Source organism: Rutidosis leptorrhynchoides, chromosome 5, assembly GCF_046630445.1.
Source record: "Rutidosis leptorrhynchoides isolate AG116_Rl617_1_P2 chromosome 5, CSIRO_AGI_Rlap_v1, whole genome shotgun sequence".
NCBI classification, from domain to species: domain Eukaryota; kingdom Viridiplantae; phylum Streptophyta; class Magnoliopsida; order Asterales; family Asteraceae; genus Rutidosis; species Rutidosis leptorrhynchoides.
In genome coordinates this window covers 447,337,005-447,362,886 of record NC_092337.1, presented here as the reverse complement: position 1 = coordinate 447,362,886, position 25,882 = coordinate 447,337,005, and positions in this window count along the sequence as shown.

Below are 25,882 nucleotides of genomic sequence, written 5' to 3'. Positions count from 1 at the left end.
TCTTGATCCTACCACAATATATATATATATATATATATATATATATATATATATATATATATATATATATATATATATATATATATATATTTTCATAAAGATTGTAATTAAAAATTCTTTTGTACAAACTGTTAATGATGAAAATATTTTAACGTGTAGGTAATACCCGAGGAATATTTAGATTTCACATTAATAAGTTACATTGTACATTCTTTTAATCTGATTAAACATTCATTTACTATCCTATTTACATCCACAGATATACGAATCCGTTCACCACAAAATAACCATTTTCATTCAATTTCATATTTGGATTTTGACTTACCAGAATCCAACAAGTGGCATAATGAAGAAAACATTGGACAAAAATAAAATTTGTTAGAAACAAACAAATTAACTATGAGAAATTTTGTTAAGAATCCACGCTAACAAAATCCTAGCTAACTGTTCCTAGCTAACTGTTAATTTCGTATTACATTTTATTTATCGCAATTTATTTATCGCAATTTTCATTCTCACAATTTTATTTATCGTCATTTAATTTCTGTATTTATTTTACACACTTTAAATATCGGGACACGTATACAAGGTTTTGACATATCATATCGACGCATCTATATATATTATTTGGAATAACCATAGACACTCTATATGCAGTAATGTTCGAGTTAGCTATACAGGGTTGAGGTTGATTCTACAATAATATATATACTTTGAGTTGTGATCGAGTCTGAGACATGTATACAATGGGTCAGGAATACGTATTAATTAATTCGAATATTATATATTAAACTATATATGAATTATTGGATTACTAATTGTGGACTGCTAACTGTGGACTGCCAACATTAGACAATTAAAATGAATTAAAATATTGATTATAACATATGAAACTAAACAATTCTTCAAGTTTGCCACTTGATTTCATCTTAAACCTCATTTGTATCTTGACGATTACAATCTGCGATTCAAACCTTTCATAATTCTTGAAAACACTTCAATCGAGAGGATGAACCAACTGCACTTCATCTACAGAACAAAAGATTGATGCATATAGTTATGCACCTGAAAATACTCGGAACCTGAGTAAACGTTTAACACATATCTGTACTAGCTCCTTTGGCGTTGTTATTACCGAAAATCACTTTGCAATCCCTTTCCAAAGTAGCCAATTTTGTCACAGCTTCAGCAAGTCAACTTTGACTTTTCGTTCGAAACAACCTTATTATAACCTTGACATATATCCGTACTCTTTTATTGTTACCAGGGAACCTTTTATGTTCCACCATATTAGCAGTAAATTTACCAGCAACTTCATTACTCATTGACTTAAGTCTCTTCGAAAAATCATTATATTTGTTCATTAAAACCTTATCATATACTCATCCGCATCTTGTAACGAGAACTACCATACCAATTATCGGGAATCAGCAATTAGTACTTTGGAAACTCGCAGCATGCCTACATCAACAGTTATATGTATGTGTGTATGTATATATATATATATATATATAAAACATTTATCCCTTAGAATTATGATCTTCCATTCTGAAATTCTGAAAAGCACTCAATCTACGAATCAATACTCTAAATTTTGAAAATTGCTGATGAAGCAGCAAAAACTGTAAACGACCTTAACTATCGAAAGTTTGATGATAAAGAATAGTATATTGGCAAAACTTAGAAAAGTTGGAACTAGAAAACGGATTGAGCAAACCATGAAGGAGGATGTGGACAAATCACAAAGTCTAAATCTGCCTTCCAAGAATCTAAATGAATCAGTATCTGTTGAAGTCATTAACAAATATCTTGCTCCTGACTCTACACTTTTACGGACAAATTTTCTTCATCATCCTTCGATATTAGAAATTCTAAGATATCATCGTATCTTTCATTAAAAATATCCTTGATATTTCTGAAGATATTTTCATAACTATTCTTATTTGAAATCATTTATCTCTTCGCGTTATCGGTATTACATCATAAAGGAAACTGTTTAGTTTCTATATTCTGTAAACCTTCGATTTGAAATTATGAATGTTTTGAAGTAGTGTTGGGAACTGAAGCATGAGTTAGTATAATATAATGACACTTGATCAACGTGATTATATTAGAGTAAGTCATGCTGAGTTTCTAATGGAGCGTGATGATTCACAGACCATAACGTCATCATGTGCCATGTTACACGACTCTTACATTCTATCTAATACATAAATGTATCAAGAACATATTTCCTTGATAGTTCTATCTTTTATCTTGAATTCTGGTAACTTAACCAATCAAGATCGTGCTATTACAATCTCTCTCTTAGGACATTAGCTATGTTCATTCGAAACTTCATACCTACGAATTCTGGACCGTTACTCGCTTTACTAAAGATCGAGAAGATAATAAAAAGGCAAAGGGCTCCAAAATATAAGAGAAAATATAAAGTCTAATAACAACACGGACGTTACAAACTGTGGATATTAATATGAATAGCAATATAAAGACACGGTAGAATTAAGAATAGTATCATCCCAAGGTAATAGTAGAAGTAAACAGATTTTTATGGTAGAAAATTGAAAAGAAGGATGACAGAAATGATAATCAAGAAAATATCAAGGATTAGAACTAGATTAAGCATTTTTACAATTCTTGAAAATATGAATTAAGAAAGAAAGTATAGGAAAGGTGAGAATAATGGAACGGAAGAGTTTAATTTATAAAGGAAACATCAGACAGAGTAATCGAGGAAGATCACCGTATTTAATTATAGAGATCTTAATTTCTTTACTCACTGAAGAATCAAATCGTTTAGATTTCGAAGATTTTCTTTAAATCCCTTGAATTCCAAAAATCAGCCCTGATTACGTCAGAGGTTAAGATAAAACTTTATTATCTCATTTCACTCTTTTGTGATAGCTTCACTCGTACGCTTCATATAATCGAATCGTTTTATCTATATTAATCAATAATGATAAAACTCTATTTATCAGCTCATATTCGTCATGAAAACATTTTTATTGTTAGCCATGACGACCTCACTCAAATTTCGGGACGAAATTTCTTTAACGGGTAGGTACTGTGATGACCCGAGAATTTCCGACTAAATTTAAACTTAATCGTTATATGATTTCGATACGATAAGCAAAGTATATAATGTTGAGTCTAGAAAATTTTGAAACGATGTTCATATATTCAATTGACCTTCGACTGCTCTCGATGATTCACGAACAATTAATTGTAAATAGATATGTGTGTATGTATACATAAATAATAATTCGAAATATAATTTGAAGTATTATATGTTATTGTTATTAAAAAAATTAATAAAATAAAAATAGGATATTATAATAATTATTATTTAAAATATATCCCTATATATAAATAAAGTATATTAAAAATAAATATTAAATGATTGTAATACTCGTTTGATGTTTTGATTGATATTAAGCAAGTTAAATTCAAACTTATATGATTTTAAAATAAACGGTGATTCGAAAATGGGTTTTATAAATTATAGGCTTAGTAAAAATGTATTTAGGAGCTATTTATTTAATTTTAAAACTTTTTATATTTTACTTGGGATTGGGAGTGAATAATTAATATAAAAATTTATTTAATAATTAATGATCGAATTTTATACCATAATGACCAAAATAAATAAATATAGTTAATTTAAAAATATGGGATTTTTCTGAAGACTTTTATCCGCCACTGATTAACAACGAAGTACAGTACCCTCTCCGTGAAAACTGTCTGTAGGATGCATACAAATTTAATTCACGAGAAAACTTTAAAAAGTGATGTACAGTTTTGTTGCTCCACCTTCTATCAATACAACCACTTTCATACCACCACCACTTCATCTCATATGTAATCAAACATCACTTACCCACTTGTTAACTAGTTGATATCTATCTCTATTCCTTTTCTATTGCTTAAGAACTCACTCCGTCACCAAAACCATGAGCCACCTTCTAACACCTTCATCGACACCCCACACCACCAACGAAACTCATCTAAACTGCCATTTTTAATTCCACTATTTGGTTCTATTTTCTGCACCCACAATCGCCACCATGCACCACCTTTAATCACCTCTTTAACCACCATGTATACCACAATCGTAAACCCACTAAGACATACCATCAACCTTTGCAAACCATCACCATTTCCACCTTTGACCGCCACCACTACTCACTATATAATTCTGTTTCTAATTCGAATTTGAAAACCAATGATCACCATAAATCACCGTAAACCACCGTAAACTGATCATTGTTGTTGATACTCTACACTGTTTCTGTTCGAACCAGGATCACCACAACCTTTTATGATCAAAACCCACTTACATAATATATATATATATATATATATATATATATATATATATATATATATATATATATATATATTTCTTTTCTTTTCTGTTTCTTCCTTTTAGTGTCGAGCTCCTTCTTCATTGAAACCGCCATCTGTTACAACTTGTTTCTGTTCTACACGACCTCTTTTAATACCACTGTTGCGTGCTTGTTTCACTCACAAACCAAAAACCGTCAAACCCATTACGGTCGCTGATGAAGATTTAAAGATTAACGATGGTATTGTTATGATCATATTGAATAATTAATAATGATGGCGACTATGATGGAGAATAATGATGATGATAACCATTGAAGATAATATGATGATGATGATGGTGACTAGCGATGTGAATTACGATGATGATGATGTACGGTGATGATGATAGATGATGATGTGATCATGATAATGATTCGATAATGATACAAAATTAGAATGATGATGATGATTATAATGAGAAGATGATGATACAGTTATATTGATAGAAGATGAAGGACGACTGAAAAAGAATGGTAATGACATCTCGCTGCTGTTTATTTTTTTCTGTTTCCATTTATTTTGGCTGACAAACAAACCCTACCCAATGTTCCTTGTCGATTTTTTTTAATTTCTCAAAAGCTGGATAAGGAATTCAATATAGACTGCGAGAATGGGTCAAGCTATTCTTGGGCCTATGTATATATTATTTTGGGCTGTTAAGGTTGGGCTGCTACTATACCATTGTTTGTGTTTTGGGTTTAATGATAAAAACGGGTTAACTAAATTCGAGTTCCAGCTTAAATCAGAAAGAGAAGGGACGGTGTAATGGTTTAAGGTATTAGCAAGTTAGCGGGAGGTCACGGGTTCGAGCCTGGGCGGAGGCACTTTATGTTCTTTATTATTATTTTTTTTGGAAGCTTTTTCTTGAGGTAGCTATGATTATTATTATTATTATTATTATTATTATTATTATTATTATTATTATTATTATTATTATTATTATTATTATTAGTATTAGTATTATTATTATTAAAAATTATTATTTTTACAACTATATTATTATTATTATTATTATTATTATTATTATTATTATTATTATTATTATTATTTTATTATTATTATTATTATTATTATTATTATTATTATTATTATTATTATTATCATCATATTTACTAATAGTATCATTATTATTATTATTAATGTTATCCTTAATCTAGTATTATTATTAATTTAACAAATAAATGATCTTTGTATAAAAATAAATTTATTACCCATAACTTAACTATATTAATATCTTTACTTATTTAAAATATATAAAATGAATATATGTAATTAAATAACGAAACCTATAAGTTATTAATATAAAGGTGTTATCACTAATTAATATATGTATAAATTTATTCGAATACAATTATATGTGTTAACATATATATAAATGATATAGGTTCGTGAATCCGAGGTCTACCCTGCATTGTTCAGTTCCGTCGTATGAATATTTTTACTACAAAATATTGGATAGTGAGTTTCATTTGCTCCCTTTTTACTCATTACATTTTTGGGCTGAGAATACATGCAAATGCTTATTTAACTGTTTTACATTATTTATATGCGTGAGTTCATTTGATTCCCTTTTACTCTTTATATTTTTGGGACTGAGAATACATGCGCTGTTTTTACAACTGCTTTATTAAATGCTTTTGAAATATATTTTGAACTGCGAATACATGAAATGCTTTTATAACTGTTTTACGAAATAGACATAAGTAATCGAAACTACATTCTATGGTTGAATTATCGAAATCGAATATGCCCTATTTATCATGTCCAAAGTTGTCCCGGAATGATGACGAATTTATCATATCCGAAGTTTTCCCGGAATGATGTCGAATTTATCATGTCCGAAGTTTTTCCGGAATGATGTCGAATTTATCATGTCCGAAGTTTTCCCGGAATGATAACGAATTTATCATGTCCGAAGTTTTCCCGGAATGATGGCGAATTTATCATGTCCGAAGTTTTCCCGGAATGATGGCGAATTTATCATGTCCGAAGTTTTTCCAGAATGATGGCAAATTTATCATGTCTGAAGTTGTCCCTGAATGATGAGGATATTCTAAATGCAACTTGTTAAGGTCGATTACCAGGTGTTTAATCCATATGAATGAATTTTATGCATGATGTTTATGGGAAATGGGAATATTAAATCTTGTGGTCTATTAAAATGATGAATTTTATTGTTTACGATAAACCTATGAACTCACCAGCCTTTTGGTTGACACTTGAAAGCATGTTTATTCTCAGGTATGAAAGAAATCTTCCGCTGTGCATATGCTCATATCAGATATATTACTTGGAGTCATTCATGACATATTTCAAAAGACGTTGCATTCGAGTCGTTGGATATATTATGAAATGGTATGCATGCCGTCAACTTTCGATGAAATGAAAGTTTGTCTTTTAAAAACGAATGCAATGTTTGTAAAATGTATCATATAGAGGTCAAGTACCTCGTGATGCAACCAAATGTAATGTATTCGTCCAGATGGATTAGGATGGGTCTCTACACATATCTCATATACAAACTTACTCGATTCTCCGATCATCTTCATCGGAATTGATCGCATAAGATATTAATTACTCAATCTTATTGAGGAGATTAATCATATCGATTGTTTTACACCTTGGCGAATCCAAATTCTGACCGGGTTTGCACGTTTATCGAAGTTAAAATAGTCTATCAATCCCTTGTTTTCCCAAATTAAACACTCGAACTCATTAACATCTGTTTTTGATTTGATCAATAGTAAATGTGTTTTTTACAATAATACTAGGGAAAGATGGTGTACTGTCTAGTTAGTAATTCAAGGCTCAAGTATCTTGTGACCTTTTTCTTATAATGTTACTATGTTAGGTCTTGTGTGCTGCTAGCAGCCTAGATGGAATCAGTGTAATTTATTTCAATCCTATGATTTTTATAATTGGTAAAAAAGAAAAAAGAAAATATGTTGCTATTTCTTATTAATCAACATATTTTTCTTTTCTCTTTTTACAAATTATAGCAACATATTTTCTTTTTCTTTATTACCAATTATAAAAAATTATAGGACTGAAATAAAGGGTTTTGCTAACGTATGTTCCCGTGACATACGTTAACATGCATTTAATAAACTCAAAATTTCATTATATATCATAATTTGTATTTAATACTTCGTACTTTTCAATTCGATTTAACATTTATCATTTTTATGCATGCATTAATTATAAATTATGATATATAAGAATATTACAAATTTATATGCACGTTAACGAATGGCATGGGAGTATACATTATCAAAACCCCAATGTTGTTATTATTATTATTTTTTATTTTATTTTATAGTACTAAAACAGGTAGAATATGTTGCTATTTCAAAGTTTGCTATTGATGATTTATACGAGTATTGGGCTTGATTAAATTTGAAAATTAATATTAACCTTTTATTCAGCCCAAATTATTGCAATAGTTTATAAAGAGCCACTTATTAGACTTAGGCCCATATCAATTACCATCCATTTAAGTAGACGAATAGCCAATAACCCCAATATGGTCAAAAGAAAAATAATACTAACGGATATTGGTCAAAGTGCCCCCATTTCTTAAAGTGTTTAATAATATACCTTCAACAATTCGAAATTGTAAGAAATACTCCCTGACCACCATCATGTACCACGCACCAAGTGATATTTTAGATGAGCAATTTATATCTATTTCTGTTTTTGATGAATACGATTTGACCAAGGGTAAGTTATTTACTGATGCGTTTGGTATTTGAAACTTCTCTTAAACTGTGTCTTAAGTCAAATACTCCTATGATACAAAGATACAATAGATTTGTGTATTGTACCTCAACAGATTGCCACAGTACATCAGATACAAGATATGTCATACCCCCAAATAGGGCCGGGGAAATATGACTTCACAATATCACAACACAAGTATGTATAAACGAGAACGACTCTATATGAGACGTTTTAATTAAAAACCAATGTATTATAAGCAGCGGAAAGTATTAAGTCATTACAAATGACTCCTTAAAAGTTAAATGTAATCTAAAATGTTCTAATGCAATAATATTAATGATGATATGCGGACTCTAAAAGCAGCAAAGTCCAAATAGCAAATAATCTTTAGTAATCTTCACCTGAGACAAAACATGCTTAAAGTGTCAACCAAAAATGGTTGAGTGAACAACATAGGTTTATCAACAATAACCAAGATTTTAGACGACAAGATTTAGTTATAAAGTTTAATCAGTTCGGTAGTAGTGCTGGTGTATATGATATCGATACTAACCATAAGTTACCCTAAACACATCATGTTTGTGTCGTGAGTCATTATTATGTATCCATTGACCATCGGTCATCCGGATAGAGACGTCACTCTCAATAACGCTATTCACAATAACTAAGCTTGCCTTTATACGTAGCAATTAACAATATCATGGTAGGGATTTAGCATGAATCAAAGCATGTTAGCACAGTTTGAACTAATCAAAATAAAGTTTTCATGTACTCGTGTCTAAGCGTAAAACAGTTTAAAAGCACGCATGTGTCTCACCCCAAATGTTCAAAATAAGTAATAGAGAAACAGTTAAAAAGTGGGGCTATGAAGTTCACCTTAATAGCAGGTAGATATTCCACGCAAGTAGTAAGAACAGAGTGTAAGCGGAGATCTCAACCTAGAGATATAATGTTCAATTAATTAATGTCTAATAGACATAAAACTTGTTTATTAATATAGCAAACTATATTAACAGTGACCGCTTTCGAGAAATGTTATATTTATATAGGTGATAATATACTTAGTGTACTTAAGTGTTACTATATAGATAAGTGTATAAGTTATACTAATAATGGTATTATTAGTCTTTAATTATTCAACTATTATGTATACTTATCATTATATATTACATATATAATTATACCTATGTGATACATACATATATATACATTCTTTATTATAATTATACATGTATGTGTTCATAACTATACGATATATATATATATATATATATATATATATATATATATATATATATACACACACACATTAGGTGTAGGTGTTACATATAAATAAGTGTAAGATGATACATATATATATATATATATATATATATATATATATATATATATATATATACACTTATTACTTTTTATTACTATGTTTACTAACTTATATAACTTACATAATGCACATTCATACATACATACACACACACGTACATATACATACATATACACACATACATATACACGTATGTATATATTTACATATACACACACATATATACCTATAATGTATACATGCACATACGTACGTATGCATGCATGCATGCATGCATGCACGTATACCTTGATCACAATTACTTTAATAATCCATATTCATTACCTTTTATCATAATCTTAACCTAACAACCTTAATCATCACCAAATAAAATCATATCCTTTTTATCATAATCAAACTTAATAACATTCACCTAAGATCATAAGCCTAATAATTATTCATAACCTTCATTATATCTTCAATCAAAATCTTTATCTATTTTTATTAACTAGCTTATTAACTTTTCACATAAAATCATAACTTTCTATCATTCTATCCAATCATGTTCATTAACCCTAATCATATTAATCAAAATCAATCCATGTTATTCATTACTAGTTCACTCATATTCAATCTTTTATTACACCTATGTCATATTCATATTCTTATAATCATATTCATTATCATCTTTAAACACATAAATTCATAAACATCTTATTAACAATTAATTATAATACTTGATCAATATCTTTATCATTATTCATTATAATTAACCTTACAACAAACTTAACTCATTCAATACTTAATCTTAATACTTACATAATACTTATATATAACAACAACAACAACAACAACAATACCCAATCCCATAAGTGGGGTATGGGGGAGGTGGGATGTAGACAATCCTTCCTCTATCCTAGAATAAAGAGAAATCATTTCTCCACCCCGAGTTAAACACTCACAAGAGCGGAGAAAGTCCTCCCTCCCTCTATTCAATGGGTAAAGAGATTTCTTTCAAGGGGACCTCCGGCCATAAAGAATGAGAAAAAAAAAGAAAAAAAATCGATATATATATAAAATAGTAATAATAAGTAAGAAAATAAAGATAAAAAATAAAATAAACAGAGACGCCATGAAAATGGTTGAATCAAATTTTCATAGGTTTTACTTCATGCCTGGAGTAATAATAAGTAAGAAAATACTTATATATAACATTAAAGGTAATTAAATTAAGAACAAGTTCAACTCGGGTTTAAGACTACCTTAACAAGATTGATGATCTAGGATGATGATGATGCGAAAAAAAACAGAAGCCAAGCAGCAGTAAACAACGACCCAAACAAGGTTTTTTTGGGTCTGTTTGATCACGAACGAATGCAGCAAAAACCAGGAAGTACAGCAGTGACTTAGCATGAACAATGGATGGTTTGTAGGGTTATTTTGGTTCGCGAATTGCAGTAAGAAACAAATAGCAGATACAACAACAATTTGGATGATTGTGGGACCACGTATTTGCAGTAGGAAAACCAGAAAAGATAACGCAGAAACAGGAGGAATCTGGACTGTTTTTGGGACTGCAGAAAGTGGCGAATTGCAGCAGATTTGGTGAGGTTGTGAGTCAACTGCAACAGCAAGAAAACAGGCTGCTATGGCAGTCGATTACAGCAGGGTTTTGTGGTGGTTTTTAGTCGATGCAGCAGGAGGGTTTTTGGGTTTGTTTTCAGTCGACTAATGCAGATGGTTTAGGGGTTTTTAGTCGACAGATGGCTGGAGGGAAAGCAGGAAACTATCGACTATTTTGTAGCAGGATTTGTGGTGATGATTATGGAAATCTTGAGGCCTTTTATAGTTTTGTAGGTTTCCTAATTACATTCAACTTACTTGGAGATCAAGAACACAATTTGTGTTGGGCTAGGATTAAACAAGCTTAGAGATTAAGTTTACATTCCCCTAATTTCTAAAACAATCTAAAACAGCCGATTATTCTTGCTACATATTATTTATTTATTTATTTTTTAAACGGAATTATGTAATTATTTATGTATTTTATATTTATTATTATTATTATTATTATTATTATTATTATTATTATTATTATTATTATTATTATTATTATTATTATTATTATTATTATTATTATTATTATTATTATTATTATGGTTACATTTTATTTAAATATTAAACCCTAACTTTTATAAATTTTACTAAGTTCATATGAGTTCTTATAAATTTTAATTCATATAAATGTTACATTTAATTTATGACATATTGTTTATATTATTTATTTAGGATTAGGGTTAGGGTTTAATATTCAATATTAAATGGGATTAGGGTTTAGTAGTTAATAGGTAGGGTTAGGTTTAGGGTTTTAAATTATATTAGGGTTTAAATAATAAATGTGATAATTTAATGCAAGCATAAATTTTAGCTCGTTGGTCGAAATGGATAACAACCCTAAATTTATTACTCAGAGGAACAGATGAAAAACCCTAAGGGTATTTTGGTAAATTTCAGAACGAAAATGTGAGGGTTGTTATAGTACCTCCCCGTTAATTTAAACTTCGTCCCGAAGTTTCAGGAAGACTTCTCGAATGCATCAGCGAGTGAGAATAGATGTGGATATTTCCGTTTCATCTGGTCTTCACGTTCCCAGATATAGGGATGAGCACGGGACGAAACCGGTACCGAACCGTACCGGAACCGAAAAGTACCGGTACCGAATTTAAACAATTTCGGATACCGATACCGTACCGTTTTTCTAATACCAGTACCGGTTCGGTACCGGTAATTTTCGGTATTTTCCCTGTTAGTACCGAATTTTGACTGCCAAAAATATGGACTTCGTATCATTCAGATTTCATACAACATTTGGCTCTTATGCGACTGTCTAATTCCCTGGAACTTATTAAGTACACAAAATATGTATTCAAGGGTACACAATGTACAAAACTAATCCCTTTTTCCCAAACAAATGAATATACAGAGTATGTCCAAACAGGCATAGTAATTAATGAAAACATAAGAAAAAATAAAAACAGATGAAACAAAGATGAAAAGGTCATGCCAGACTCCTCATCTCAACCATGTTACTACTACACCTCGGTACAACGCCAACTTATTTTCATGCTGCAAAACCATAAGTCAGCCACCACCCCTCAACCCTAATATTTTCATCTTTATGAAGTAGACAAGAATGGACACCAAAAGCAAAGATGGTTAAAATGAGTAGTAACCACTGGTCAAAAAGTCAATACCTTTAAAACCTAAAACCTGACCTAATAATCAACTGATATATTGAATCTGATACAATCTGATATAACTTGTTTTAAAAATTAAATAACTTACTTGATAAGGTGTGTTCATGGAAGGGATTGATGATGATGGAAGTGATGAAGGAGGAGAGTCCATAGTTGATCGATGATTAGGGTTTTTGATGATGGAAGCGACGGTTTTTTTTGATGAGTACGTGTGTGAGTTATCTATAGTTTCTGTACGTGTTAAACTATTTTCAAGGGAACAAGCGGCCTTTTCATATTCCAGTAATCCAGCTTTTTAAAATATGGGTAATGAAATCGGTACTAATTCGGGAATTTCCCGGTACCGTACCGGTACCGCATCTTTTGTACCGATACCGAAAAGCCAAAAAAACTGGAACCGGAACCGGTCCCGTTTACCATTCGGTCCGGTAAAACGGTACCGGGTCAGTACCGGTACGGGATCGGGAAATTGGTACTTCTGCTCATCCCTACCCAGATATACTCGGGGCCTCTTCGTGAATTACAATGGATCTTAATCAACAGGAATAGAGCTTTATTTCAAACGTTTAACCTCACGATTCATAACTTCTATAGGTTTTTCGGTGAAGTGCAATTTATCATCAATGCGAAGATCATTCAAAGGGATAACAAGTATGTCATCAACAGAAAACTTTTTAAGATTCGAGATGTGAAATGTATAAACTTTATTTAACAAGAAGTGTTGACTAAAAATTACCATTTGGTCAACGTTTTGTTTAAAACAAAGTTTACACTTAATTATAGTGGGGATCTACTTGAGTGAGAGCTGATGTTGTATGAATTGTCGGCTAAAAGAGCCTGGGTGATTAGAACATCTAGTCGTATGTACTTCATCCAAGACTAGTTCTTGAAAATTTCTGAATAGCGGTGATTTTATAGGATCGACATGTATTTATTCACTATCAACTACATGCCCAAGAAATTGTACGATTCGCAGCCAAGATTCACACTTGGAAAAACTTGGCATACAGTTGTTCCTTCTTTAAGAGCTCTAGATTCAATCGCAGATGTTGCTCATGCTCTTTCTCGCTCTTGGATTAGATTAAGATGTCATCAATGAAAACGATTACAAATTTATCAAGATAAGGTTTGCATGCATGGTTCATAAGATCCATGAATACAGCAGGAGCATTGGTTAAACCTAAAGACATGACAAGAAACTCATAATGTCCATAACGAGTTCAAAAAGTAGTCTTAGAACCATCAGTTTCCTTGACTCTCAATTGATGATGACCCCGACCTAAGATCAAGCTTCGAATAGATACTTGACCCTTGCAGTTGGTTAATCAGGTCATCAATACGCAGGAGTGGATAACGATTCTTGATGGTTAGCTTGTTGAGTTCTACGTAATTAATACACATTCTCAACATGCCACCTTTCTTCTTAATGGAAAGAACGGGTGCTCCTCACGGAGGCAAGCTAGGACGAATGAAACCTTTCTCCAAAAGTTCTTGGAGTTGGTTAGATAATTCCTTCATTTCGGATGGAGCTAAGCGGTATGGTACCTATGCAATAAGTACTGCACCGGGCGTGGATAGTTTATAAGTAAAAGATAATATGATATCTAGGGTTGATATTTTTAGTTGACAATGTAGAGATAAGGAGTAGGTAACGGTACACAATGGTCCTAAGGTTGATCAAATCTTATTTCCATCATGATCCATTAAGATTTCCGCATGACTTATCATAATATAATTACGTTGATCAAGTGTCATTATATTATTCTAAATCATACTTTTATCACTCCATAAGGTTACTACTATGTCATCTAGTCAATATTCTTCTTCTTCGAGGTGAATGATTCAATGGAAAATGAAAGAAAAGAAAATAACATCATTCATTCATTTAAAAGATAATAACCAGAGTATTACAGGAACTTAACGAAATCTTCCAAAATATAAAAGTACTAAATGGTAACATAAAGAATACTATGAAAATGAAAATTTTAAATGACTCTGGTGGTTTCCAAAAACTCTTCATTGTGCCTCTTCGTTCTTCTTATTATCCGAACATTTATTTCTGAAATGCCCTACTCCTCCGTAGTTATAGCAAGTAGGAACGGTTGCATTTATCTTTGTAGCTGGAGTTTTGGTTGATGGAATAACAACTCTACAATTCTTGGCTACATGACCCACCTTCTTACACTTGGTGCACTTGGCCTTACACCATCCTTCATGATGTCTCTCACATCTTTTGCAATAAGGACGTTTTCCCTTATACAGCTTGTTGAATTTTCCCTTATAAAGCTTGTTGAATTTGCTTTTAAAATTTTCTTGCCTCATTCCTTCTCTCTTCCTTTTTGCACCTTCTTTCTCCTTATGTTTGTCGATGAAATAGCTTGCCATGCAAGCAGCTTCTCGTATGGTGCCCGAGTTCTCCAAGATAACATCTCTCCGGACTTCATCAGGTAATCCATTGATGTAGCATTGGATCCCTAGATACTCGAGAGTAGCCATGTATCACACCCCCAGTTAGGGCCTGGGCGAAATGTGATTCAATATCATAATACATACCAACATATTATAAAATGAGAACAAATACTATATGAATAAAACCAAATTTGCAGCGGAAGGATTAATAATGTCGTTACAAGAATTATAAATTGTTCAAATGCAGAAAAGTAAATATGCGATAAGTCTTGATCCTAGCCAAGTAAGTCATCACATAAGCAGTAGATATAGAGGTCCTGATCATTCAGTACCTGAGACAAACATGCTAAAAGTGTCAACCAAAAAGGTTGAGTGAAATTCATAGGTTTAACAAATATGATTGACCGTTTGTTCTTAGACCACAAGATTTGTTATAAAAGTAGATCACGCAGATCCAAAAGTAGTACTGATTCGTGATATTTTAGACTAAACGTTTGTTTTGTTGCCCCGATGATAAGTTGACAGTACCTTATCACCATGTTTAAATCATTATTAAGTAATACAAAGACATCGCGGTCAAATGTATCGGGGACTTTACTCCCGATAGGCCTACCCCCAATAATTAAGAATGCCTTATCCTGAAAGCAATTAAAAAATATCACTGTGAGGTCTTAGTAGCATAAGCTAGTCATAGTACAGTTTAGGTTCGTAGTTGTGTCTAAGTTGTTTAAAGTATAAAAGCAGCATGTGTCTCACCCCAGTAAGTATAAAAAGTGCTATAGCAATAAGAGTGGGGCTATGAAAGTCACCTTAGTAATTCGGTGAGTGAAAGTATTCCTTAAAGAGAAAGTATGGATGATCGAAGCACAGAGAAGTCAACCTAAGAATAAGTTGAGAATAGTTTAGATGTTTTGCCCGTATTATGATAAGTGTAAGTATTTTCTTTTATAGTAAGTTTAAAGAAGGTTTATCGTTTTGAAAAGGCTTTTCATACTAGACAAGCTTCCAATCTAACACTTTCAATTTAAAATGGCCTTTTCAGGTCATAGGTTTCTGAGCCACAGGATCCTTTAACTCGGTAATCCAAACTCTCCGCCTAGACTTTCGAGCGTCCATCCACTCGAGAAAGATCAAGATCTATACCCATCTAATATACCGTTCCAATACGTTTTTAGGTGCGTATAGGAATACAACACTTTAAATACTTTATACAATAAGTATTTACTTAAGTTCGATTGTATTATCGTTATTAAGATTGTTTGGTTTTTAAATCCTAATAATAAGTAGGATATATTTAAGTAGGTAAACAAGTGTTATACATAGAAATTGTGTTTTATGAATGGGTATGTATTAATATCAAGTTAATATGTATATATATATATATATATATATATATATATATATATATATATATATATATATATATATATATATCTTATATGTTAAAATATGTATAGTTTAATTTTTAAGTTTTATGTCAATATAAGTACCAATAATTATCTAAAAATGCTAACAAGTGTTTTATTGATTTCATAACAGTAAGTGACATGTATAAAACATTATAAAAATTTTCTATACATAAATATTAAGTTTTATGTATTAAATATTAAATTTTTTTTATAGCTAAAATACAAATAAATAGATAAACAAGTTTAACAACATATTTTATATTTTTCTTAGGTTCTACTGACCAAAATAAACTTAGGAAAAATTTATAAATTTTTGTTATGGTGTAAAAGTATTTATTTCTAATTTCTTTTTTGGTTCAAGATAAATCAAAGTTTATAAAGTAATAATTATTATATCAACTCAATTAATTTATCTAAAATTTTCGTATGCCTAATATAGTATACTAAGCTTAGAAAAATTATTTGTACATTTATATTAATAGTTTAACTATTTAATTCAACTTTTGTATTGTTTTTAGTTTAAATTCAGAATTAAATAGAAATATATAATTATTAATTCTAAAAATAATTTTTATAACTTTCTTATTAGTTCCTAAGTAATTTCCATTGATTATTGTAGTCATAAACATGTTATATCATTAAATTCTATTTTTCTTTTTAAAACAGATTTTCCGGTACTGTAGCAAAAGTAGAAGAAAATACAAATTAATTATTTAAAATGACAAATAAATCAAACATAAATTTTTATAATTACTTTTATGACCTAAGGAACAAGCGAAAATTATAAAACATAATATATAAAATTGTTTACTATTTATTTCTTCATTATCTATATATACCGAATATAAAAAAATCAGTTTTTGATTTTTAATAAATATATATTCGATTGTATAATTCATAAAAATAATTTTTATAATCATTAGGATACTTAATACTAATTATCATGTATTTACATTATTTATTATAATTAATTTCGTATTTATTTGGTATTTAACATAAAACTAGCACAAAAATATGATAAAAACTAAATAAAAACTATAAAAATAATATAGAGAACTTACAAAAATAATTTTTGCAGAGGTTTGAGAGAGAATTCTTCAAGTTTTTGGTGTACAAAATTTGTGAACTAGGCTATGGTATTTATAGTTACAATTTTTGGTAAAGAGAAAATAAAAAAATACAAAAGTTTATATAAAAAAATAACTAGTGTCTTGTAAAAAAAATTAAAAGTATTTATGGCCAGTCATGCCACCATTTCAAAATATAAATAAATAAAAGTAAAGTTAAAAGTAGGAATAAAATAAATAAAAGTGGATCTAGATCTAGTTTATATATAAAAAAAAATACTACTTTTTAAATATATATATATATATATATATATATATATATATATATATATATATATATATATATATATATATATATATATATATATATATATATATATATATATATATATATATTTCATAGTTCTAAAAATGTTAACTAACTAAATTTCTATTTTTATTTAATTATTAAATACGAATTTTGATAAATATAAATATATATTCGGTATTTATAAAATTATAATTACTAAATGTGGTTTTTATTTAATTAAATTATTACTTTATAATTTTATTAGTTTTATATATGTTACTACATTTATATATACTTGTATTTATTAATTGTATAATATATTAACTAAATACAAAATTAATATAAGTATTTTATATGTAATCATGTTATGACATAAAATTTTTTTTTATAAAAATTCTTACGCGTACGTTGTTGAATAAAATTTATTATTCGTTTAACGTTCGTTAATTTCGTATGTATATAACGACCTTTTATTAGTACTTAGAGTTTATTCATTATACTTAAATCTTTTGTTCGGGCATTATATAGATGGAAAAATGAGGGTCGTTATAGTACCTCCCCGTTAATGAAAACTTCGTCCTGAAGTTTTAAGTGGAGTTCCCGTCTGCTTCATCAACAGTTGGGAAGAGATGAGGGTATTTTTGTATCATTTGGTCTTTGCGTTCCCAGGTATATTTGGGGCCTCTACGCGAATTCCAACGGACTTTAACAATAGGTATGTTGCTCTTACGAGTCTCTTTGACCTCTTCTTTCATAATCTCTATAGGTTCTTCGACAAAGTGCATTTGCTCATCAATGCGGATATCATCCAAAGGAATAACAAGAGTATCTTCGGCGAGACACTTTTTCAGATTTGGGACATGAAACACATCATGTACTTGACTTAGTTCAGCTGGAAGTTCTAATCGATACGCAACGGGACCGATTCTTTGAATAACTTTGAAAGGTCCAACATAACGCGAACTGAGTTTACTTCTTTTACTGAAGCGGATAACACCTTTCCAAGGAGATACTTTTAACATAACGTTATCTCCAACTTGGAATTCTAACGGTTTTCGGTGAGGGTCGGCATAACTCTTTTGTCGACTACGAGCGGTTTCTAAACGCTTCTTGATTTGCACGATCTTTTCGGAAGTTTCATGAATAAGTTTAGGACCAGTTAATTGTCTGTCCTCGAGTTCATCCTAACACAACGGAGATCTACATTTGCGACCGTATAAAGCTTCGAATGGTGCAGCTTTAATACTAGAGTGATAGCTGTTGTTGTAAGAAAACTCGACTAAAGGTAGGTGTTTATCCCACCCTTTACCGAAATCGATAACACATGCTCGTAGCATATCCTCCAAAGTTTGGATAGTTCGTTCACTTTGACCGTCCATTTGCGGATGATAAGCTGTACTCATGTCGAGTCGAGTTCCAAGAGACGCTTGCAAGGATTTCCAGAAATTGGAAGTAAATCGACTATCGCGATCCGAGATAATAGAAGTAGGGACACCATGACGAGTAACAATCTCTTTAACATAGAGTCGAGCTAACTTTTCCAGGAGGTTACCCATCCTAGTAGTGCTCTCGCCTGAGCACGCTTAACTGCAGAGTTCTCATGGGATCTGCTGTGCTTGTGGTCCCAAAACGCGTCATGCTAGGAAAGGTCTCCACACCCTTATAAGGCATGCTTCGTTCCCCTCTCCAACCGATGTGGTGTTAGATTGGAATCTTGTCTAGTATGAAAAGCCTTTCCAAAACGATAAACCTTCTTTAAACTTACTATAAAAGAAAATACTTACACTTATCATAATACGGGCAAAACATCTAAACTATTCTCAACTTATTCTTAGGTTGACTTCTCTGTGCTTCGATCATCCATACTTTCTCTTTAAGGAATACTTTCACTCACCGAATTACTAAGGTGACTTTCATAGCCCCACTCTTATTGCTATAGCACTTTTTATACTTACTGGGGTGAGACACATGCTGCTTTTATACTTTAAACAACTTAGACACAAGTACGAACCTAAACTGTACTATGACTAGCTTATGCTACTAAGACCCCACAGTGATATTTTTTAATTGCTTTCAGGATAAGGCATTCTTAATTATTGGGGGTAGGCCTATCGGGAGTAACGTCCCCGATACATTTGACCGCGATGTCTTTGTATTACTTAATAATGATTTAAACATGGTGATAAGGTACTGTCAACTTATCATCGGGGCAACAAAACAAACGTTTAGTCTAAAATATCACGAATCAGTACTACTTTTGGATCTGCGTGATCTACTTTTATAACAAATCTTGTGGTCTAAGAACAAACGGTCAATCATATTTGTTAAACCTATGAATTTCACTTAACCTTTTTGGTTGACACTTTTAGCATGTTTGTCTCAGGTACTGAATGATCAGGACCTCTATATCTACTGCTTATGTGATGACTTACTTGGCTAGGATCAAGACTTATCGCATATTTACTTTTCTGCATTTGAACAATTTATAATTCTTGTAACGACATTATTAATCCTTCCGCTGCAAATTTGGTTTTATTCATATAGTATTTGTTCTCATTTTATAATATGTTGGTATGTATTATGATATTGAATCACATTTCGCCCAGGCCCTAACTGGGGGTGTGATAGATTGGTATCAGAGCCAGGCCCCAGACCAAACGTGCACAGCGAGGACGCTGTGTCCCATTAGGGGGGAGGATTGTAACATCCGTGTTACATCCGTCCCACATCGGTTGGAGAGGGGAACGAAGCGTGCCTTATAAGGGTGTGGAGACCTTTCCTAGCATGATGCGTTTTGGGACCACAAGCGCAGCAGATCTCATGAGAACTCTGCAGTTAAGCGTGCTCAGGCGAGAGCACTACTAGGATGGGTGACCTCCTGGGAAAGTGCTCGTCGTGTTTGGTCGCCAAGAAAAAGTCGTGAGCAACCTACGGGGGAGACAAGGGTACGTCCCTATCTCTGCAAAGCGGACAATATCATGCTACGGGGAACGTTTTACCTGGGGTGTTACACCATGAGAGCAAACTCTTGAAATCGGTTGGTGTAGCTCATGAGATCAGCATTCACCATTTCAATATTACTGAACCCAGGTCTTTCAGTACTCTTGTATGTAGGGGGCGGGTAGCTTATAAAACTTTGATGAGAACAAATAGTCGAAAGGTTTCGCGGTGCGCCATTGTTGCCATTACCTTGCGCGGCAGCCAACAGTTGTTGAAATTGTGCGGGAGTCAAAGTGACATTTGGAAGAGCGTTAGCGCCACGAGTTGGTTGAGCCATTGACCTTCAACACATACAACAGTATTAGTCGAAGAGTTATGGTGCCAGTAAGTTATAAGTTTGTTTAGTGATCCATAAATTTCACACAACATATATTAGGAAAATTGATAGGAGAAATAACGAGATGTTTTAAAAACACTTGAATTTCATTAAACATCACAAAGATAACTAACATCTTTTATTACACACGAAACGAAACTAGAATAAACACGAAACGAAACTAAGATAGTAGGTTTAGGCAAAGCCTTTACAATGAACGAAAACTAATACGGAAATAGAAAAGAAATCCTAAGATCTAATTCTTAGGTGATGGGGGTTGGGTCTTGAAAATGTTCCCACAGAAGATCCTTGAGAAACTGCACCTCCTTCTCTAGTTCCTCGATCCTTTGATCTTGAAGCTCAATTTCCCTATCATGTCTCTTAGCAGTCTTTCTAAAGATGTTATGCACATCATATGAGTATTTTGAGAATTCCTCTTGTTGATCTTCAATCGTACTAAATTGTCCATCAAGAAGTTCCTTTATCTTACCAAATTCTGTCTTCACTTCTTGTAAATCACTCTTTACCTTAGCATGTTCAACAGAGTTCGTGCAAAACAGTGGTAAGACGGGGTTCTTTGGATGAACTTGAACTCTCAGTTTTTGATGCTTCGGGTTCCTTCCTTTTTAAAGAAGGAGGTAAGGCAACAGAGGGCTTGGACTTAGATTCTTCCCCGGGTTCTTCCTTAGAAGGCTCCTCATCCACTTCTTCTTCAATCATCTCTTCTACAAACTCTTCCTCCTCGTCATCCCCATCATAGTTAGCATTAGTGTGGGATTCTTCCAAATGAGGGGAGTGTGGTGGACTAGCAGGGATATAATATGGGTGAGTTGGTGATAATGGCGGAGAAACGGGTCCATAAGTCGGTGTGCAGACAGATCTTTTGGAGTATGATTCCTCGAAGTCAGAAATGACGATTGGGTTACGGCGAGACATCCTTAATGAAAAAAAAGAGAGATGATTAGGTAGGTTCTAAGGATGACGCAAAAGCACGAATAAAATGTAAGGGGAAAAGCACTAGAAACTAAAACAGGAAAGGTTATAGACCTATGGATTACTAAGGCACCCTAACTAACAAATAAGGCACACATAAATACAATCCTAGTTCTCTATAACAACCTGGCTCTGATACCACTCTGTCATACCCCCAAATAGGGCCGGGGAAATATGACTTCACAATATCACAACACAAGTATGTATAAACGAGAACGACTCTATATGAGACATTTTAATTAAAAACCAATGTATTATAAGCAGCGAAAAGTATTAAGTCATTACAAATGAATCCTTAAAATTTAAATGTAATCTAAAATGTTCTAATGCAATAGTATGAATGATGATATGCGGACTCCAAAAGCAGCAAAGTCCAAATAGCAAATAATCTTTAGCAATCTTCACCTGAGACAAAACATGCTTAAAGTGTCAACCAAAAATAGTTGAGTGAACAACATAGGTTTATCAACAATAACCAAGATTTTAGACCACAAGATTTAGTTATAAAGTTTAATCAGTTCGGTAGTAGTGCTGGTGTATATGATATCGATACTAACCATAAGTTACCCTAAACACATCACGTTCGTGTCGTGAATCATTATTATGTATCCATTGACCATTGGTCATCCGGATAGAGACGTCACTCTCAATAGTGCTATTCACAATAACTAAGCTTGCCTTTATACGTAGCAATTAACGATATCATGGTAGGGATTTAGCATGAATCAAAGCATGTTAGCACAGTTTGAACTAATCAAAATAAAGTTTTCATGTACTCGTGTCTAAGCGTAAAATAGTTTAAAAGCAAGCATGTGTCTCACCTCAAAAGTTCAAAATAAGTAATAGAGAAACATTTAAAAAGTAGGGCTATGAAGTTCACCTTAATAGCATGTAGATATTCCACGCAAGTAGTAAGAACAGAGTGTAAGCGGAGATCTCAACCTAGAGATATAATGTTCAATTAATTAATGTCTAATAGACATAAAGCTTGTTTATTAATACAACAAACTATATTAACAGTGACCGCTTTCGAGAAATGTTATATTTATATAGGTGATAATATACTTAGTGTACTTAAGTGTTACTATATAGATAAGTGTATAAGTTATACTAATAATGGTATTATTAGTCTTTAATTATTCAACTATTATGTATACTTATCATTATATGTTACATATATAATTATACCTATGTGATACATACGTATATATACATTCTTTATTATTATTATACATGTATGTGTTCATAACTATACGATATATATATATATATATATATATATATACATTAGGTGTAGGTGTTACATATATATAAGTGTAAGATGATATATATATATATATATATATATATATATATATATATATATATATATATATATATATATATATATATATATATATATATATATATATATATATATATATATATATATATATATATATACACTTATTACTTTTTATTACTATGTTTACTAACTTATATAACTTACATAATGCACATTCATACATACATACACATACACGTACATATACATACATATATACACATACATATACACGTATGTATATATATACATATACACACACATATATACCTATAATGTATATATGCACATACGTACGTATGCATGCATGCATGCACATATACCATGATCACAATTACTTTAATAATCCATATTCATTACCTTTTATCATAATCTTAACCTAACAACCTTAATCATCACCAAATAAAATCATATCCTTTTTATCATAATCAAACTTAATAACATTCACCTAAGATCATAAGCCTAATAATTATTCATAACCTTCATTATATCTTCAATCAAAATCTTTATCTATTTTTATTAACTAGCTTATTAACTTTTCACATAAAATCATAACTTTCTATCATTCTATCCAATCATGTTCATTAACCCTAATCATATTAATCAAAATCAATCCATGTTATTCATTACTAGTTCACTCATATTCAATCTTTTATTACACCTATGTCATATTCATATTCTTATAATCATATTCATTATCATCTTTTAACACATAATTTCATAATCATCTTATTAACAATTAATTATAATACTTGATCAAAATCTTTATCATTATTCATTATAATTAACCTTACAACAAACTTAACTCATTCAATACTTAATCTTAATACTTACATAATACTTATATATAACATTAAAGGTAATTAAATTAAGAATAAGTTCAACTAGGGTTTAAGACTACCTTAACAAGATTGATGATCTAGGATGATGATGATGATGATGATGATGATGATGCGAAACAAAACAGAAGCCAAGCAGCAGCAAACAACGACCCAAACAAGGTCTTTTTGGGTCTGTTTGATCGCGAACGAATGCATCAAAAACCAGGAAGTACAGCAGCGACTTTGCAGCAACAATGGATGGTTTGTAGGGTTGTTTTGGTTCGCGAATTGCAGCAAGAAACAAACAGAAGATATAGCAGCAACTTGGATGATTATGGGGCCACGTATTTGCAGCAGGAAAACCAGAAAAGATAACTCAGAAACAGGAGGAATCTGGACTGTTTTTGGGACTGCAGAAAGTGGCGAATTGCAGCAGATTTGGTGAGGTTGTGAGTCGACTGCAACAGTAAGAAAATAGGCTGCTATGGCAGTCGATTACAGCAGGGTTTTGTGGTGGTTTTTAGTCGATGCAGCAGGAGGGTTTTTGGATTTGTTTTCAGTCGACTAATGCAGATGGTTTAGGGGTTTTTAGTCGACAGATGGTCGGAGGGAAAGCAGGAAAGTATCGACTATTTTGCAGCAGGATTTGTGGTGATGATTATGGAAATCTTGAGGCCTTTTATAGTTGTGTAGGTTTCCTAATTACATTCAACTTACTTGGAGATCAAGAACACAATTTGTGTTGGGCTAGGATTAAACAAGCTTAGAGATTAAGTTTACATTCCCCTAATTTCTAAAACAATCAAAAACAGTCGATTATTCTTGCTACATATTATTTATTTATTTTTATTTTTAAACGGCATTATGTAATTATTTATGTATTTTATATTTTTCTTATTATTATTATTATTATTATTATTATTATTATTATTATTATTATTATTATTATTATTATTATTATTATTATTATTATTATTATTATTATTATTATTATTATTATTATTATTATTATTATGGTTACATTTTATTTAAATATTAGACCCTAACTTTTATAAATTTTACTAAGTTCATATGAGTTCTTATAAATTTTAATTCATATAAATGTTACATTTAATTTATGATATATTGTTTATATTATTTATTTAGGATTAGGGTTAGGGTTTAATATTCAATATTAAATGGGATTAGGGTTTAGTAGTTAATAGGCAGGGTTAGGTTTAGGGTTTTAAATTATATTAGGGTTTAAATAATAAATGTGATAATTTAATGCAAGCATAAATTTTAGCTCGTTGGTCGAAATGGATAACAACCCTAAATTTATTACTCAGAGGAACAGAATATTAACAAGAGAAGCCAGATACCAAACAAATTTTGATGGTGTCTATTGCGTTTCATTTGGTTTTCCCCCGAAATGTAACTAAACAGTGCTTAGCTAATAAACTTTTATGATTCTTCTTCGGCGGAAACTGTCAACCAAGCGATTACCCGAACTACTAATTTTTTTTTTTATAACAATTAATAATAACACCGGAGATTATTTACATTTTTTAACCAAAATAACGAAAAATATATTAAAAGGAATCTTCAT